This window comes from Opisthocomus hoazin, chromosome 27 (assembly GCF_030867145.1).
Source record: "Opisthocomus hoazin isolate bOpiHoa1 chromosome 27, bOpiHoa1.hap1, whole genome shotgun sequence".
In the NCBI taxonomy this organism is placed as follows: domain Eukaryota; kingdom Metazoa; phylum Chordata; class Aves; order Opisthocomiformes; family Opisthocomidae; genus Opisthocomus; species Opisthocomus hoazin.
Window position 1 is genome coordinate 6,044,438 of NC_134440.1, and position 19,019 is coordinate 6,063,456.

A 19,019-nucleotide genomic window follows, 5' to 3' on the forward strand; every position below is an offset into this window, starting at 1 on the left:
CTTCTTTCTTCTTTTTCCCCTTTTAATTCCTTGAGCTTCTTTCCTTTTTTTTTTTCTCTTTCCCAGCAGCAGCCAAAAGCTTCTCTCTCCCCCTCAGTCCTCAGTCCTGCGCGTGTCAGAAAGTTTCCAGGCTGAGGGTTTATGTCGCCTTCCTCAATAACCTTCTTCTGTCAGACCCAGGCAGCGCTGGAGCTAGAGCCTTTGCTAAAAAGTCTCCTTTCAGGAAGTGAGCAGTAATAAGAGAGCGGCTTGGAGGCAGCATGTATAGGGGCTGCTTCGACAAAAAAAAAAAAAAAAAAAGAAAAAAACTTTACTCAGGAATTTTGCCAGGATTATCCAAAAAAAAAAAAAAAAAATCCCCAAACCCGCAAGGCTGTAAGTCCCGCCCTGCCTGCTGACATCAGTGCAGAAGGCAGGTCTTGCCTGCAACAGTATAAAACTAATCAGCGAAGCCTTGCTGCAAAGGAGCAGGCAGCGATCTTCCCCGGGCAGCCCGGCTGCAGGCAGAGCCCCAGGGGCGATGCTGGCGGCTCCCTGGCCGATAAAACCTCCCAATAAAAGCGATAAAGCAAGGAGGTCATGCTGACAGCGGCAGACAGAACAGATAAAGCAAGCCAGGATTTGGGGTTTTTTTCTCCGCAACAATGAACATTCCGCCATTCTTCATTTTAACCCGTCATCCTTCATTTTAACCGGAGCTTTCAAAACGCTTTTTAAAAGCCAGCAGTCGTGTGATGAAATGGCCTTAATAAAGGCAGCTGTGCTCTACAGTAGTGTTAGGTATTGGCTTTAAATTTAAAAAAGAATTTGCTAATGTTTTAAGAGGTCCCTTCCCTCCCGAGTGACATCATTTTCGCCCTGCTGGCTCTCGTGCTGCCGTGATTTCTCTTGTTCTGCTGCCACCACGGAGTGTCCCACAGAGGACAATGCATTTCGAAAGTAAAGAATAAACACTGCAAATAATAAAATATTGCTTACTTAAAAACAAAGCCCTCTTGGGACACATAAAACAGTAAGCAACAACAAAGGGCAGGAGCTCATTTCCTTCTTCCTTCTGAAGGCGTCTTTGAGATTAGAATGCTGACTAGTAAGCCTCGGGAAAGAGAGAATTACCTGGCAATTCTGCAAATATTACACAAACGGGCCCTCCCAAACTGCCATGCGCTGCCCTGCTTTGCTCTGGACACAGAGGGGGACCCTGGGGAAGGACACAGGGAAAGGGTGGCAGCGCCCAGCAGCAGACCACCAGCCTGAGCCCATCCCTGGGGACCGAGGGACCCCAAAACCATCCTCAAGGAGCCGTTTAGTACAAGAGGATTTGAACGAAGAGTAAAGGGGTGAAAAGCTGCTGGGGGAAGATGGAAGCTAAGTCTTAGAGGAAGCTCCCTGAGCATGAGATCCCTCCGCCCAGGAACCGATTGCAAGGGGGGGCTCTGGGAGGGGGGTAGGGGCTTTGCAGCCCTGGGAAGCGCAGTGTGGATGCCAGGTCTGCAGGACAGCCAGCCCCTGCAGCCTGCGTGTCCTGCCACGGCCCTTCTAGGCGCTGGCATTGCCAAATCCACAGGATCCAGCCCTGGGGCAGACCTGAGCAGCCAGGGCTCTTGGTGACGGTCCTGCGTGCCACCCAGGCTGACCCAGCACTAGTCTGTAACCATCTGACCATTACATGGGAACAGAGAAAGGAAAAGCCACAAAGGCCTGGCCAGCCCTGTGTCCTAATCGGATGCCGGCCATGGCATGTCTAAGAAAAAGGATTAAGAAAAAAGCAAGAAGCTATGGTACTTTTTGCAGTATATCCTCCTACATCCTCTGCTATCACTAAACTAAGTGCAGGGCTGAACATATGCCATAGGCTGTATATTTCCATTTAACAGCCATAATTAGTTTTCTTCCACGAACTTGTGTAAACCCTTATTGAAGCCCTCTGAACTCCACGGCTAGCACAGCAGTGTGACCCGAGCAGGGGATGCCCGGGAAGGACCTCCTGAGCCTCCGCTGGCCTCAAAGCGTTCAGTATTACCTGACAGACATGCTCATCCTAACAGCCCTGAGAAAACAAGGGAAAACACTCCTTCACTCCCAGAAACAGATGCCTGACGGTGGGATTCCCCAGCCCCACGTAAGCACAAGGGCCACTCTTCCTTACAGGCGCTCAGACTGGAAAGGCCTGGCTCTCTGTTTGAAAACCGAGTTCAAACGGGCTGCAATTGCTGGGCTGGATTTTTGGCTGGTTCCCTGGCAGGGTGGAAAGAGCGGTTTCCTTCCTCCTCAAGCTGGGCTAGCCATTGTCTGAGCCCCAAAGCACATACATAAGAGCAACTAAACAAAGTATTTAGGGTTTAATTGAGTGATGCCGCTTCTGGCCAGGGAAAAACTAATTGCTCAAAGTGTGTCCCAGAGCCACACCGGGACTTTCTGTCTGCTGAAGCTTGTCTCCAAGCACGCTCGGTGCGTAATGAAGAGGGACGGAGGCTGCAGACGCCCATCTTCCCTGCCCAGCAGCGAGCGGCTCAGTGCTGCCTGTCCCTCTCCTTTCGCAGGGAAACTTGCTTTTCCCCTGACGTGCAGGGTCTCCAGTCCCTCCTGGATAGTAAGTAGAGACTCCTGACATACAAGGACACACAATCGGTGTGCTTGGGACTCTCCCCCTCCCAGCCCTGTACCCAAAAGTAGTACTGCTCTGAGGACCCTCTCATACTCTTACCAGACCACGCAAACTTCTGAGCTCAAAACCTAGGTCTGGACCTGTCTCTGAAGGGGTGATGGAGCCACCATGGAGTTGCACGCACCTTCCCAAGCCAAGGCCTCCATCACTCACACAAAAGCCCAGAAAATGGAGAAAGGTAAAGGGACCAGATACTCAAAGACAAGAGGCAGAGGACGTTGGACTGTCTGGAAAAAAAAAAAAGGTTTCACAGACTGCCACTACAATTCATCTCCAACATCACACAGTGCCAGCCGGTTGGTACCTCTCTTTCTAGGATGAGGAGACAATGGTGCATTTCCAGGAGACACTTGAAATCCTCTCCCTCCACTCCCCTGTGTCCCCACTCACCCCAGGGATGGAGGGGGGCCCTATGCTCCGTACAGCACCCAGACCCCAGGCCCGGAGCCCCACTCACCCCTGGGATGGAGGGGAGCCCTGTGACCATCACAGCACCCGGACCCCAGCCCCGCAGCCCGGTGACACTGCACCCTCCTGTGGCGACACGTGGCAGAGGCTGCACGCTCAGATCCTGCCCGGACCAGGCTCAGCACCAGGCTGGCAGAAACCCTGCAGGGATGATGCACCGAACCCTGGGGAAGCACAAAGAGCCACGCTTCCAGGCAAACTTGGTGCCGTCGCTTCTCAGTGGTGCTGGCCGATGCCCAAATGCATCCAGCATGCCCAGCTGCACACCAGTTTGCACGACACTCAGACCCAGTGCTCATTTTAAGGCTTGTAAGGCTGCAAACTCTGTCCCGGTTGCATTAAAACACATAGGGAATGATACTGAGGCCTGATGGGGTAATTTTGTATAGCCCTTTTGTACATAAAATTAAGATAAAAGAAACTCTCTCTTGCTATGTCTAAACTGCAGGGCCTGGGCAAAGTTCCCAGCTCTGGCTTTACATCACAGCCTGGCCCCGAGTCCATGTTGGGACTAGCTCCTTAGCCACTGCCCAACCCTTTTTATGGTTGTACAGTACCTAACACAACACTCCATCCAGGCTTACAGCTACTGCTGTAATAAACTAATTACTCTGCTTTGTTTGTAGCCCAAATACTGCAGGTTGAGAACCTGCAAGTGAAACCAGCTGTAAACAAATGTTTGTTTTTCCCACTAGTGTAGAGACATGCAAATTAACTGCCCAACAGCAAAAGTCAGTTTAATTAATCCTAGGTGTTAGATGAAATTGGGCTGGTGTCTCCCAAATTTGTAACTCCAGCCTGCAAGAGGCACCACTAACCTGGAACGCACACCCATGGGAAAGTAATTCTCCAGGTCACTGCACATCGCCTACGCTTTGCGGGGATTTTGGGCAAAGGACAAATGTGCAGGGGAGCCTCGCTGAGGGCTCAGGATTGAGAGCTCTCTGCTCGCACTGCAAAGTTAGGTGTGTGGGGATGTTGCATTTTCACCACCATCGTAAGCTGCCTGTGATTCATCCCTTCTACCTCAGGATCTCACCTCATGCTTGGAAAAATCTTTGATACAGGTTTCTGAGTAAACATCATGTGCAGCTCCATGTCAAAACGTAAACAAAGGGCTCCTCGACGGGGATTTGGCAATGAAATGCCATACCATGGAGTAATGCTCAAGGATAGCTTGCATTTTGCATATCTAACCCTATTACTGTATGGTTTTATTCCAATCAATCTTCAACATCAGCAAGCTCAACCTGCCACGATCAGGGCCCTAATCCCAACTTCTACAGTACACGCTGACAGCGAGACACTTGGATTCCCCATCCATCTCGTTGGGGCACCTCTCTGCACTCAGCAGAAAGACCACAGCGCTGTAGCCTTTCTCCCCCATCACCAAGAGCTAACCCTGAACACTGACCCTCTCCCCATCTCTTCCAAGCTAATGAGCTGTCAGATGGCAGTGAGCCATTTACCATAACTGGTGATGGAACATGGAAACGTTTCCCTTCTGGAAAGGGAGATCTGCCCCTGAAGAGCAGCTGAAAACTCTGCCAAAAATAAGCACTGCTTGGCGGGACTGGTGTTGGATGGTTCCCAGCCCAGCTGTTAGCACTGTGGCCATTTTGACACTACAAAACTCATCAAAAAGCAGGGCAGGCTAGGAGAGGCTTCTTGGGTTACTGAACTAGGTCTTGACCATCACAAACCATAACTCCAAACTAGTTCTACACAGAGGGCCTTTCTCAGTAGCCTTCTGGCCTGGATATGGAAAACCCAAGGAAACTAAGCTCTCCTTATATCCCTGTGACTTCCAAGGGACACACCATGGCATGGCAGTGACACTCGTGCAAGAAGGCTCACTTCCCCATGAACATCTGTTCAACGGGCTGGAAGAGAGCTTTGCTCTCCAAGCAACGTCTTCCCCCAACACATTCGTTTAAACAACGACAGCTCTTCACCACTTTCCTCTGATTTGTTTTTTTCCATAGAAGACCCTTGCCCTGGCACTGAGAAGGTCTCAGAGCTCTTTCACTCTTCAGAGCTACACAACTTTTGTTTTCTCTTCTTTTCTTTCCTGTGCAACAAGGAAATAGGTCACATTTCAAAGAAACCAGCAAACGGAGGTTAGCGAATGCCAGACAGCTCACTGGATGGTGTTGCCCGTTCCCCTCCTGTCTTCCAAAATTGACACATTTCTCACTCACCGAGGAACATTTTCCCCCTTCTTTCCTTTCTTTCTTCAAAATCGCTGTAACGAAGCCCTGACAAGACATCCCACCCATCAGCAAACCAGGTAAGAGACTTTTTTGCTGTCAGTATCTTCGGTAGCTGTTACACGACATGGCTGCTTTGTTCCTTGTCTCGTACCTTCCTGCGCAGCCCGGTAGCATCGGGGGTTTAGTGGCAGGAACGGAGATCATATGAAACATTGGTGTTAACAGGCCCAGATTAATTCATCGTACGACCGCTCCAGCTTTTCTACCGATTACTCTATTGGTTCAGGAAAAAACCTGGTGTAAGTCAGGGGGCATCAGCCAGGGAGGGATTTAGATAGGTCAGAAGATGCCGAAATGATGGCTTGTAGTCCAGTATTCAGGGTCAGCCATTCTCTTCCCTTTACCTCTCAACATGATATCAAAACTTCTCTCCTCTGGAGGTTTCTCTTTAAACTGCCTGCGAGCCTCACGGGCAACATGGGAAGACTTAGAATACCCAGAACCTGCTGAATAATGCTCCAAACAGTAGAGAAGGACTTCAGAGATTTCCTCCTGACAAATGTAACAGCAAGGATATTCAAAAACAGAGGCCTCTGGCAAACTCACATTTACGTCCTTTAATTTCTGTGTCGTCTTGTCTGTTACTGCTCTGCACTTCTCTGAAAACAGGCACAGTCCCAAGTCCCGTCAATTCAAGCACAGTCCATGGTGTTACGGAATAAACTAGAACAAAGGAAAGTTGAGGTTAAACTTCAGAAAACGTTTCCTAACGGGCAGATCTATTAGGCTGCGGAATAAACGCCGCAGGGACGCAAGGGAAATCCATCACGTGGGCAGAACTGGAGAGGGGACTGGAGAAGGGATCAGGCAGAAGGCTCCTTCACTGGCAGGGGGCTGAATGTGCTGATCTACAAGGTGATGCTTTCTGATATATTTATGATTTTTGTGTTTTCAACCTTTTATCATCTCTTTTTCCTCTTGAGAAGTAAAGGGGCCCAAGTCTCTGAAAATCTTGCTGATGCTCCTAGGAATAGGATTTCCTAAAGAAACACGGATGATGCCACAGCAGTATTTGGAATCCCCACACATATGCATGTGGGTGTTTAGTGACTAAAGTTAATTCCCATTAAGACCTTAACCAGAAAGAGGGTCTCCTGAGAACTCTAAGCGAGGATTATGCCACAGTCTCTGTACTGCCCTGTAAGGCAACCGGCTTCACAAAGAGCAGAAAACCTTTGAAGCACCAGGCTCCGTGCATGATCTAAGCCCACTCAGCCAGCTGCGTAAAACTTGGCTTGAGCAGCAGAAGTCTGAGAGGGCCAATGTGGTCAGGAAGGATAACAGACATGTCAGTTAAGCCAAGCTTCGACTCACACAAACCCCAAGCAGGTGGGACCGGCAGCACAAAAGCAGAGATGCCAATGGCAAAAGAGCCACTAAGATGATTTTTTTATCGCCTCTAACAATTGTGTGGGTCTGAGTGGAGTGACATGGCTGGGAACAGAATGATGCGTGAAGCAGCTGTTAGTAGGGCAGGCACTGTCAAGGGGCAATGCAGAAAATTAATCTGGAGGGTTGGAAATACACGAAAGCAGAGATAGCTCTTACCAAGTAATTTACCACACACTTTGTCTAGCACTTGCTTTCCCAGGAACCTCTGCTAACTTCTATGATAGCATTAGATGAGCTGTATCAGACTAGGTTCAGATTTAAAGTATTATACTTGTTTAGTCCTTTCCTCACCAGGGCAAGAATATGCATTTCTAAACACGGTTTTGATCACTGAATGTGCTCACTTGGTCTTGTAATATCCCCAGAGGTGCCAGGAAAGGCCCTGCTGGGTATGGAGTTGAGTGGGCACAGCAGAGACCGGGGCCAGGCTGGAGAGAGCCCAGAACACAAGACAGATACCAGGGGCTGTGGAGGACATGGACAGCTTTCTACAGACTCCATACAGAGCCAGCAAACAAAGTTATAGCTACTGTAAGGGAGATAGTCAGGGTAAAGCATGAACTAAGGTCTCAGATAACTACTTCCCTAAATCCTGTTCAAATAATTGGAACAAAAAGCCTTTGCTATTATTATTTAAAATAAACAAAAAGCCCTGTGCAGATCTACCCCATTATTTCTCTGTGCCTCGGTTCTATACTTGGAAAATAGAGATAGCAAGCTGCCTGTTAGTGGAACATTTCAACACTCAGAACAGACCTTTTCACATAGGAAATGACTGATTGTGAATGCAAACTTCCACTACCACTCTCAAGCCGCACGCTTTGCCCAAAAGTACGCCGGTCACAGGCAAACACAGACTTACTACTCTTCAGAGCTAGTAAGCTTCTGCAAGAAGAGCAGAGGAGAAGTCTTTAGCTTCCCCAGCCTCCAGCTGTATTCATTCTCCTCTTCAGAATTTCCTCTTCAGGAATTTACTACGACCACCATGTAATCCTGCACAGTCTGAAGTTTGTTTAATCCTCATAACACACACCAGTAAAGGAACAGTCTCACCCCGCTTTGAAATAGTGTTCAAAGAAATCCTGAACAGCAGCAATGAGGCAAAGTTTGCTCTCCCACTCTGATGAAGACCTACCAAGACTGTCCCTAACCATCAGGATAATATTCTACACCTGCGGTTTTGGAAGCTCAGATGATCTTGCAACATTCCCCTCCCTGTTGCAGATTAGATTTCAAGCTCAGATTCATCTTTTGTCTTTTAAAACTCCAAACGGAACAACTGATGCGCAATAAACTTTGCTGTTGAGTTGCAGATTACTGTTAGGCTCTGAGCTGTCTTTCTACTTGATTTGCCCAGTTCATAACCTTAAAGCCAGGAGCTGCCAGGTCTGCCAGCGCGGTGCCCTTGGCTCCAGTCAGACACAGTGCAGTTTACCAACTGCTCTGGCCCTTTTCTACAGAGCTGGGAAGATATTCCCTGGGACATTAAACATGCCCTTGGCAATACAAGAAGCATCTGCCACTTCCCTGTGGCTACTTTTGTGAGTAGCAAGTGCCGCAGAGCAAGTGTGGGGACCTTAAATTCATCATCTAACAGAGCATTTTCAGGAGACCCTGGTGAAGCATGACCTCAAACAGCTTCTGACTGTTGAAAGGCACAGGGCTGCTAATTCCCATCACCTCCCAGTTCATACCAGGGCAGCTTAGCCAAAGACCCAGTTTCACAAGTCACAGAGGACTGAAGCCTCTTAAATCAGCCTGTGTAACAGCATCTGGCTTCCAACGGCAACGGGGTGCCTGATTTTCTGCAATTCTGCTGATCGATGCCTGCCTCTGCACTGTGTTCACCACGCAGAGATATCCAAGCTGGCTTAGGGACTGGAAAAGTCTGGCTGGGGTCACCCAGTGCAATACTAACACGCAATATCTTGGTGGGCAATAGCCGTTAACGGCAGCCACAGCCACTAAACGCTTTGCCATGACATCAGCCAGACCCTGCATGAGCACAGCAGCCGATTCACCCAGGACCTTCTGCAGGTGCATCAGAACACAGGGATCCTCTGCAGCACTTGGGACACTACTCCTGAGCATGCAGTCCTCGCAGGACTGAAGCTATCAGCGACTGCATAGCTAACCTGGACCTGAAGGGATGGCAGGAGGGTTTATAAACTGCTCTCAGCTGATGACAGAATTACTTCAGCAGAGACAGATGCACATAAGCCACACAGTATAAATGATAGAGAAGTTAAACTTTAGGCAGGACCTGTCACTTGTACCTTAGGACATACACATAGCTCTTTATTCTAAATGACCCTAAAGTACATGAGAAAGCAATCACTTCATCTCCTGGGTGCCCCTGAGGGGATAAAACAACACACAATTGTTGCAGCAAGTTAATAACTCAGCTTTAGGGGTCTGCCACAATAAACGGCCTAAAAGGTTCCAGATAATGCTGTATTTTTCTCAAAATTCCACAGCATTTTCGAACAGCACAGGCAACTTCAGCTCTGAGCCTCATTGACCATACTAAAGCATGCATAAAGATGACAAACTGATTATTTTTCCAAGGCCCATTCTAGATCATCTACACATGCAATACGCTTACCGTGACAGGCAGCATAATGCTAAAGCAAGCATGTTATTTGGGAGAACTCCAACCCACAGCATTACCATGGCATGAGCTCTTCTGTCCCCCTGAACTTCCTCACCTGCAGGAGAGGGATCATCAGTGTCATCCCTCAGCTGCCTAGAAATATAGAACAACTGAAAGGAGGCACGTTGGTGCAGAGCACATTCACCATCAGCATATTTTCAAGGACTAAAGTTCTTCTCACTCTGGCCAAAACCTGGAGTAAAGCCTTTGAAGGGACAGGCCACAGTCCTGGCTCTTAGCAGGATCATTCGCTACCTGCCAGGTTTTCCAGCTGAGAGCACTGAACCACAGCAAGGTTACAAAGCAGACGAGCAGTTTTAAAGCCTTCCTGGACTCATACTGAGAAAATCTTCTGCTGCAAGAGTTAAAAGCCTGAAACAGAACATTGAGCCTTCCAGTTCCTCCACCGGGAGGCTTGGCAGGGCTGCTTAGAGCTCCACAAGCGCTGCAGCAGGATGGAGTCGATGGGACACGCTGGCTTCTGCCGGGGGCTGCTGGAAGGGCCCCAGGTCGGGCAGCACTGGGATGAACTGCGAAGCTGCAAAGCAGAAACAACCGAGCAACAAAACAACTGAGCTGCTGTTTCTGGGGTTAGGATAGCCACTAACTAGGAGTACTCATGCACCTGGATAATATTAGTGAATATAGTCTCAGACCTTCTTTTATGAGGATTTGACAAAAAAATGTCACTCTCCCCTAGCACCTGGAGCTGTTGCTGCATGTCAACAATTAACTGGACAGAAAAGCAGATGACAGAGACCATACCGGAAGAGATACCAGACCATCGTCTATCAGCCACTGACTCAAATCCCAAGCTCAAATCTCAGAGAAAGTCCTTCTGCATGTGAGGCACCTAACACAAATGCATTTTACCCAGGTTCTCTCTCATTTTGGCCAAAAAGAACAGAAGACTAAAGCCAGCTTTAAACCCTTAAAGTATTTTTTAAAAAACAGCTTATTTGTGCTTCAAAAAGCTTCTAAATAAATCCTCAGCAGAAGTCTACTAAGTAGCAAAGTTATTATAGGTTTGGCCTAGTGAAGAACAGATTATTCAATTTTTCCTTGCCCATCTGTTGTCCTGCTCCTACATGCCTCTTCTCCGTCTCATTAGAAAACTTGCAGTGTGCAGCTCTGGAGCAGATCACACTGGAATCTAAAAAGTGGTTAGGGTCTGCAGGGCAGGTGGAAGCTTAGCAAGAATGTGGTGGGTTTTTTTGGTTGTTTGTTTTTTTTTTTTGAGTGAAATTCATGACCCTTTCCCCATCAGATGTTTGTGCAGATGCTGAAGATTACTGGTGAAGACATACATGTACAGTTTGCCCCTCACTTCATATCTGAGGAGATTATAATCTTTCATGTGCAGAGGCAGGAGTACCCCACCTAACTATTACATGACAACAAGAGCCTTATTTTATTAAGTTAACAGAGCCCTAGGGAGGAGTGTGAGGCTATGCACCTTTCTACAAACCAGTGGAAGAAGCATCCTCACCAAATCCTACAGCAGATGTTCAAGGTCCTGTAGCCATTATCACATCAACAGATAAAAGATAGAGGGGTATCAGTGAGGGTCCTGCCAGACTCAAACTGTGCAGGCGGGTACTATGGCACAGACTCCAGTGCCGCGGCTGAGCTGGGAAAGGAGCCAGCAATCTCTGCCCCAAGGAACATAATTTTGATGCAGGAACGGACAACAATCTAGAGAAAAGCCTTACAGACACAGCAAAACGTGACGATCGGTACCGGAGGCATAGGCAAAGCTTTCAGGGGTGTTCAGCGCTGCCTGCATCTCTCCAAAATCACATTACAAGTGCAGGGTTAACCAGCACCGGGCACTCCTGGGAACTCAGCTGAGCCCACGCAGGGCAGGACATGCCCTGCACAGCTGCCAGTGCCCTGGCTTCCCTGGGACCTGGAAGGATTTCTACTCAATCTCTGCTGGGAATGATGAAGAAAAGCCTATTTGCAACTAATTATTGCTGCCGAGACACACCCGCTATGAAGCAGGCTGCGAGAACAACAATTCTGCCAGCAGTGCCCCAACAACTGCCCGGCAGGAACATGCACCCTCTCCCACCACAGCTGGACACAATCCAGCAGCCTAAAGAGCTCTCAGCACAAAGCCCCTTTCCTTGGGCCACAATGTTCTCCTTGGAGAATTTGTTTTCATGGGTTATTGGCATCCCACACGTCCAGCCGACACGGGGATGTTGCAGGAGGGTGAAGCAGAAGCTAAGCGACCAGAAGGTTTTCTGCAAGACAGCCTTAACCCTCTGCTGCTCATTTTAGTGTCTTGTGTCCAAGAGGGAAAAGGGGATGGGGGCTTGCAACAGGATGTTCAGCTGCAAGGTTAGTTCAAAGTTAGTTTTGCTCGGTGGAAAAGTTAAGGGAGATAGTGCATTTTGCCCACGTAAGAAGAACAGATTGAGCATGGGTAGACACTGATTAATGCAACCTCTTGCTGACAGCATAGAAAGGACAAACGCTAAGAAACTACCAGACCACAGGGAATTCAGTATTTTTCACCTTAGTCATCACATAGCTGATCACTGAGCCATGTTATAAAAATGTGTTGGAGAATATTTACTGCTGTGCATGTAACCCTAGCCTGCAAGCAAGTAGAGGACTTCATTCTCATTTCAGACACTGATGTTCAACAAAAGACCACCAAAAATGTCAACAGCGGAAGCAAAATGCTTCTGCATTCAGTGTTTTTCAGTTTTCCACAGAACATTGGCTGAATTGGAAATTACATTGGCCAGAGAAAGAAATTGAAAGTATTATTTTCCCTAATGGAACTCAGAATTGCAGAAATTAGATATGGGAAAGTCCTATTAGCTCATCCCAGTTTCTTCCTGCCTGCACAGGATTATTCCCTGCAGTATATTTTCTGATCCAGTGTTGAACTGACCAGCAATGGGACTTCCACTATTTCCCCTGTTCCACATCCTGATGAATCTTCTTATTAGGAAATGTTTCTTGATAACCAGACTTGCTTTCCACTGATTAATATCTTCTCCTTTATTCCCGTATCATCTTGTTGGCACATCCAAACCAGCTTTTCCTCTCTGAATGGTGATCATGCTCTTCAGAACCTTCTACCTTGCTTTAAAACTTTCCCCTGTCAGTCTCAGTCAACTAATGTGCGGATTCCATCCCCAAGAGCTGTACTTGTTAATTAGCCCAGTCAGGCCCTTCATCATTCCACGTAAACAAAACACTCATCTTTGTATGTCTGAGAAGCAATGAGTGTTCTCCCAGCCTCTTCCCCACCTGGCAGCAGCTTTCACCCACTCTTCTTACCATAATATTCTGTTCAGAAAAGTCAGTGCTACAGCTGCAGGGTCAGTGGCGAACACCAGACGCCCAACACATTCATTTTGTCATGTCTGGATCTGCTGCTAGACCCCTTAGCCTGGGCTTTCAAAGTGAGCTTGAGAAACCCTGTGACTCACAACTAGTAGAGCCCATGGCACTTACTGCAAGCACAGAGAAGTTGCTTTGGTGTCTCAGCCAACCTCCAAGTTGGATATTCATACCCTGTCTGCCTGCTTCCCCTCTAGCAGGGCTAGGGAAGGTTGTCTCCATTTCAGGCACTCCTGTGCCAGCACTGCAGAGCACAAGAGCTGCCGTGTCCCATGTTGGGGGTAGCTGCATTGGAAGATGAAGATGAACCATCTCCAACATCTGCTTCAGAGATGTTCAGAGAGCCCCTGCAGCAATGCCAGCTACATACGCGTGGGCTGTAACACAAACCCGACATGCCCCAGGCAGGACCCCCTCTCCGGTGGCTGTGTACAGCTTTGGGGCAGCTCAGGGCACGTGGAAGCCTCTGTCCAGGCTGAAGCTCAGGTGACCAACACATGGCACTGACACAGCACCAGTACAACCCAGCTGAGTACTGGCTGGAATAGCAACTGCCTGCTTCCCCGTCCTCATCCTCTTCCTTCTCTCCAAAAGGGACTTGCAGAACTCCAGAGATGGCTTCAGAGGAGGATTATAAACCAGAATAAGTTTATGAAGTGCCACACATGCATAGAAATATTGTAGAGTGAGAATATCTGAAAAATACATCTGGTATAGTAGACAGAGGAGAAGACAGGTAGTTTTGGCCAGACCAATCAATGTCTGACAGTATCTACCATATGAAACAGCCCAATGACCAAAGCAGAGACCCTATGCTCAGTAGGGAGATGTTACTGACAGAGACACCATTACATGTTTCCTCTCAAGGCTAAATTGAGGCAGAACGATGAAAGGACTGAAACCCCACCAGCAGCTTGGCACTAGCCTACACCTCAGACACAATGTATTTTCACTGAATCAGGTTTTAATTCATATGAGGTATTTAAGAGGAACTCTTAACCAAAGGTTGGCCAGCAGGTGGGAGAACCCCCCCATGTTAGCTCCCAACAGCTTGTCTCCCCTGGGTAGACCTGATAACCCAGCACCCTACCAGGGACGGTACAAGAAGTCAGTGCTCTGTCAGGAAGGCATCATAGCGGCTGCAGAGCTCTGCGCACCAGGCCAAGGAACAAGATTTTGGAGCTCTACACCTGACCTGGTTGCAACTGCGCACACAACAGTCCTCCTCTCCCCAATTTGCCTCTATCTCTTCCTCCCCCCCTTCTTTTTTTCTTCCTGGGCTTTTCAGGGCAAAGACTGCAAACTCCTATGCAGCACAGGCAGTGGCTGTGATTTTCCAGGGAGTGCAAAAAATAAATGCTGCTAAACTTTAAGCTCAGCTACTACATTTATTTTTAAATGGCAAAGGCAAAACATAAATGCAGATGTTTATGCAAGAAGAACACCATCATTTTGTGGTTGGAAATAGAGTTGTCAGCCACTTCACCAGCCGGAGCAGAGAGGGTGGCAGAGGTGAGAAGGGAACATTGTTCAGAGCAGCATCAAACCTGCTCATCAGGTTTCAGTCCTTCCAGAGAAGGCACCCGCTCAGCACCATCAGAAGGACCCCAGCCAGCGCAGGACACAATACACTTGTTTACAGTAAGATGCATCACAGCCAGTGCTCTTGCACCGATGCAGCTCAAAGCCCTCCGTGTCACCTTTACTGCACCCTGCCAAGGCTGCGCTACTCGTAGTAGTGCCAAGCAATGGACTCAAGCCACAGGCTCACCATCAATCCCTCAAAAATATCTCATTTCATCTTTTCGCAGCTTGCCTCTTCCCAAATGCTCTGTACTGGCAGGAGTCAATCTTTAGGGCCATGATGTTGTGTGCCAAGTTGTTATTTCAGCAAAAACCCCTCACAAGGTAATGCAGGGAGGCCAGCTAGCAGAAAGCAAAAACCCGGAGCCCTTCTCCTCTAACTTACGCACAAGTTACTGCGGTTTTCCATCATTTACTCCATGAAGCCATCTGCTAGACCCAAACCTCAGGGGATCCTGCTGAGTACCAACTCTTCTCTCCGGTTAGTCGTCAACACCAGCTCCACCTTGGTAGCAGGGACAAGCTCTGTGCTCACTCATCCCCAGGACAAACATCTTGACATCATTTGTTTAGACGTGATGACCCATAGCTGAGTTATCAGACCGTAAGAGCACCTGGGGATACCAGGCAGGAAACTGCATATACTGTGTTTAACTACGTACATTAGACACTAATTAAAAGCTGTTCAGGATCAATGGGTCTGGAGCCAGGAGTGTTTTCAGTGGCTCTACAAAGGATCAGCAGGGTGTTTTCATAGCCTTCCAAACTAAATCCACATGCAACAGATGCATACAAGCTGCCTTAGGAGAACACAGTGACTTTGCTTTACCAGCAGCGCACCCTGCTCGCAGGCCCCAGCATCCCACCTATTCCAGATCTGCCCCGAGAGCAAAGCTGCTCACCAGGGACGTTTGGCTTGTGAGAAGATACTACTACAAACCAGTAGCAGGGGCAGCTCGAAGGGCAGCTGCGTGTGGCACCAACACTCAGGTTTCTGTTCCTGCACTAACCCAGCCACTGAAGCCTATGGCAAAGCTCTCTTCTGCGCAGGACACAGGGGTCAGGGTACTCGTACCTGCCCACATCACTGGATGTTCCTGAAATACTAATGTCAGCTTGAGTTTAAACAAAGAACCACATCCAGTTAAGTTTTCTGTACCCCTCATTGCAGCATTTTAGGAAAAATATGGTTCTATACACTTTTTTATCAGGGTCTGCCAGGCTCCTGCCTAGGATAAACACTTGCTCAGGGATCTTTTAATGAAGGATAAGCACTAGATAAAGAACCAATACCCTTTTCTTTAGGGAAAGAGCCAAGTATTTAGCCAAAACTCCTACAGCTGGTGGCAGAACTCAGTCAACTCTGTAGCCTGTGATCATCCAGTGCAAAGCAGACTAAGAGCAGCTACTTGCTTGCACCACTCCATACCGCACTCCTTGGGTGCCGAGGAGCAGAGATCCGTGGGCTCGATTGTGTCTTCCCATCCACACTCCCCAAGCAGAGCACAACCAGACAACAAGGTTTTAGTCAGAGACAGTTGCACTCTGCTAGACAGAGCATGTGATACACCAGGGGCATGACCACATGTAAATAGGAAACAAGGCTGTGCATACAATTCCCTGAGTTAATCCAGAAGTAGTGAAGCACCATCTGCACGTTTCAGAGACCCGCTGGTACTTCCTACTGCGATATTCTCACTGCGCTTTGGCTCGGGGGACTGCGCTCTGCCTGTTCGACTGCCTGCCATGGCACTGCAGGCTATCTGCTCCATCTCATGCTACCCCTGAGGCAGCTGCATTGCCGGCTCACAAGCATCAGTGAAACACTCAGAGGAAGCAGGGTAACACCAGAAAACTGCTTTCTGGGAAGAAGGCAATCCCAGCCGTTAAAACAACAGCTTGAACAAAAAAGGCAGATAGTTATACCCACCAGGCCCCATGCAGGTGGCCTTCTCCCTCCCCAGCCCCCTCCCCGTCTCCTGCTCTCAAAGCTAGAGGAGCAAATTGCTTCCGCTCATTAGCATTTGACAAATAACCACAGAAGGAAAACAAGTCCCCAGCAGGATATGAATGGGCTCAGGCCTCTAATGCCATCTGACTGCACCAAATAAGCATGTCATCAATTTTCCATGCTCTATTGCACCGTTTCTCCCTTTTGGAGAAGGATGAGCACCCTTGCCCGCTCGGGCAGGTTGACTGGCCAAGTCAAAACAGAGCAGCATCTGCTGCAAGATGGGAGCAGAGGTGACATGGCAACTCCTGAGCCTCTGGGCCCAGACAGGAGTGTCCGGCTGGCTCTGCAGGACAGGCTGTGAGCAGCATGCTCATGCATTGACCCCTCAAACACAAACTGCAAGCAAGACCACTGGCTTGTGGGAATACACACTTTAACAGAGCTGAGGGGGCCCAAGGCAGCCTGCCTAGCTCATATCCTGAGTGGAAGAAGGCACAGAAAACCAGTCACCCATTAGCCCTGCCACTGGGTCAGCACTGGCTGGTTCTAGCACACATGTACCACGAGACCAAGGCCACACGCATTTGAGCAGAACCATCCTCTCTATTTTTGACCACCAGTAGTACTGTGATGGGGTGGCACTAGGTCTCTGGCCAAGGATTTAGAAGGGTCAAGAGAGGTAGTGATCTCCATGGTACCAGCTTTTCTCAAAGCCTGTGTTTGGGACAGTCCTGTCCCTGTTAGGAGCCTTCACACCGAGTGCATCACAGCAGCACGAGGTCCCTCTGAGGGCCTTGCAAGTGTTGCTGTGGAGTTTAACATTTTTCCTTCCAAGAAGGACTGTGGACTGTCCCTGGGGCCAAACAGCTCCCATGTGCCACTTCAAAGGGGGAGGAGGAATATGATTTTTGCATTTCTGCACCTGGCCTGGGATCCACAGGCAGCAGAGGGGCAGTTTCAGCTTACCTGTTTGCTTCAAGGACAGCAAGAGCAGACAAGGTCCTTAGAGGAAATCCGGCAGGTTTTTCTGTGGCGTTTCTGCAAACACAACCATTTCAGGCAGGTCTGAGTCAGTAATACTCACTGAGAAGTAGAAAAGATTATTATCTTCACATGCAAGCAGAAGGCACACCGTTTATGAGTACAAACATAAATGGGCTCACACTTTCATAAACTCCTACTCATACATAGTTCAAGTGTTAATAAATGGTTGAGTAACTGAGGTTTTAATGAGTAGTCAGCAGGGAGGTTAGGAAAGCAGTTATAGCCAGGAATGTAAGTGCTCATGAGGAAATCTTGGGAAGAGCTGCCATGGAGTACATAAATAAAAATTAAACAATCAAGAACAATTAGAAGAATGCAGTCAGGCCAATCCAAATTTAAGTTTTTCAGGTCTTTCTTTTAACTCAGAAGCATTTCAAGTTGAATCAAAGTTATTTTAAGGCTTTTGTTATTTAAGATTTAAAAACCCCCATGTGTCTGAGCTCCAGGAATCAGCTCTTCAGTTCATCCTCTTGCACAGTGCCAGCTGCTCCTGGGAAGAATGATTTAGAAAGGGAACTTGTACACTACGGACACTTTTCAGCCTTTCACATCTTCAACCAGGCTCTCCACCGTACATCTATTTCTCAGATCAAATCAGGAATAACAGAAGGGAATCCAGTGGAAGGGATGGGAGACTGGTGCTCCTCTACAGCCCTGGGGAAGCCAGAAGGTCCCCGTACATGCCCATCGCCTCTGCAGGTACAGAGGGAAGCAACTGTTGCTTGAGACTCACTCAGCTTTCTGCCATCCCTCTCTGCACCCCACACCCTGCTCCCACCTCTAAACCCTGCCTGCACCTTGGCTGAGCCGCAGCCTCCGCTCAGCGGGCTCAGCCCCGAGCCCCATCTCCCTGGGGACCCGCAGAGCTACCACAGCCACTCCCGGAGAGCTCGGTAAACAGAAGGGTTTCTTGAGTACAAACCTTTTACTCAGTGCTCTCCTGAAGCACCACTGAGAAGGGGCTGCACACAGCACCCTAAGAAAGGACATCGATTCTTGCATTAAGTGCGGGCGGGTCTAGGCAAGGCACCACGAGAAGCCTCTTTCCTCCCCCCGAGGCGGTCAGAGAGGGCAGCTCGCCCCAGGAGGAGACGCGGAGGCAGCACAGGCCGGCCAGCAGCTCAGGAGAGAGCTGATGCCCCGCACCCGCCCAGCTGCCCTCGCCCACGCAAGCCCTCAGGCTGGGCTGCTCCCTCTGCCCACCCGCAACCCACCCGGGTCACGGCTCAGACCCCCCCAGCCCTGGGGGGCTGCAGAAGTGACGGGCGGAGGAGCTCAGAGCCCCCATCAGCCAGGCTGCCCTCGCCTGCCAGCAATGCCACAGGCACATTTACCATGACAGACCTGACTTTCAGCTAGTGTCCCCCCCCCAATTAAACACCTTTTAGAGAATCGTTAAAACCACCCCTCCCCACACTGCCCACACGAACCTCATCAACAGCCCCTACCACCTCCTCCCAAGCACACAAACCCCCTCGGACACCCCCCTTTATACCCCTCCAGGCTGGTTCCCCATCACATGGTACCCATCCTCCAGCCCACCCTGGTCTCCCCCGGGAAGGTCCCTCCCCCACCCCAGGCTGACCCAGCCACCTTAAAGGGACAGCCCAGCCAGCCAGCCAG

At 49.1% G+C, this 19,019-nt stretch overlaps 1 protein-coding gene across 1 annotated transcript in view; it reads left to right on the plus strand.

Moving 5' to 3' along the window:
- Positions 1–5,356: 5,356 nt before the first annotated feature.
- The window catches only part of ZAP70 (zeta chain of T cell receptor associated protein kinase 70), a 28,211-nt gene continuing 14,548 nt past the window's right edge, over positions 5,357–19,019 (plus strand). The window contains exon 1 of the mRNA XM_075444085.1: positions 5,357–5,423. The gene's annotated coding sequence lies outside the window, so the exon portion shown is untranslated. The remainder of the gene's footprint in view (positions 5,424–19,019) is intronic.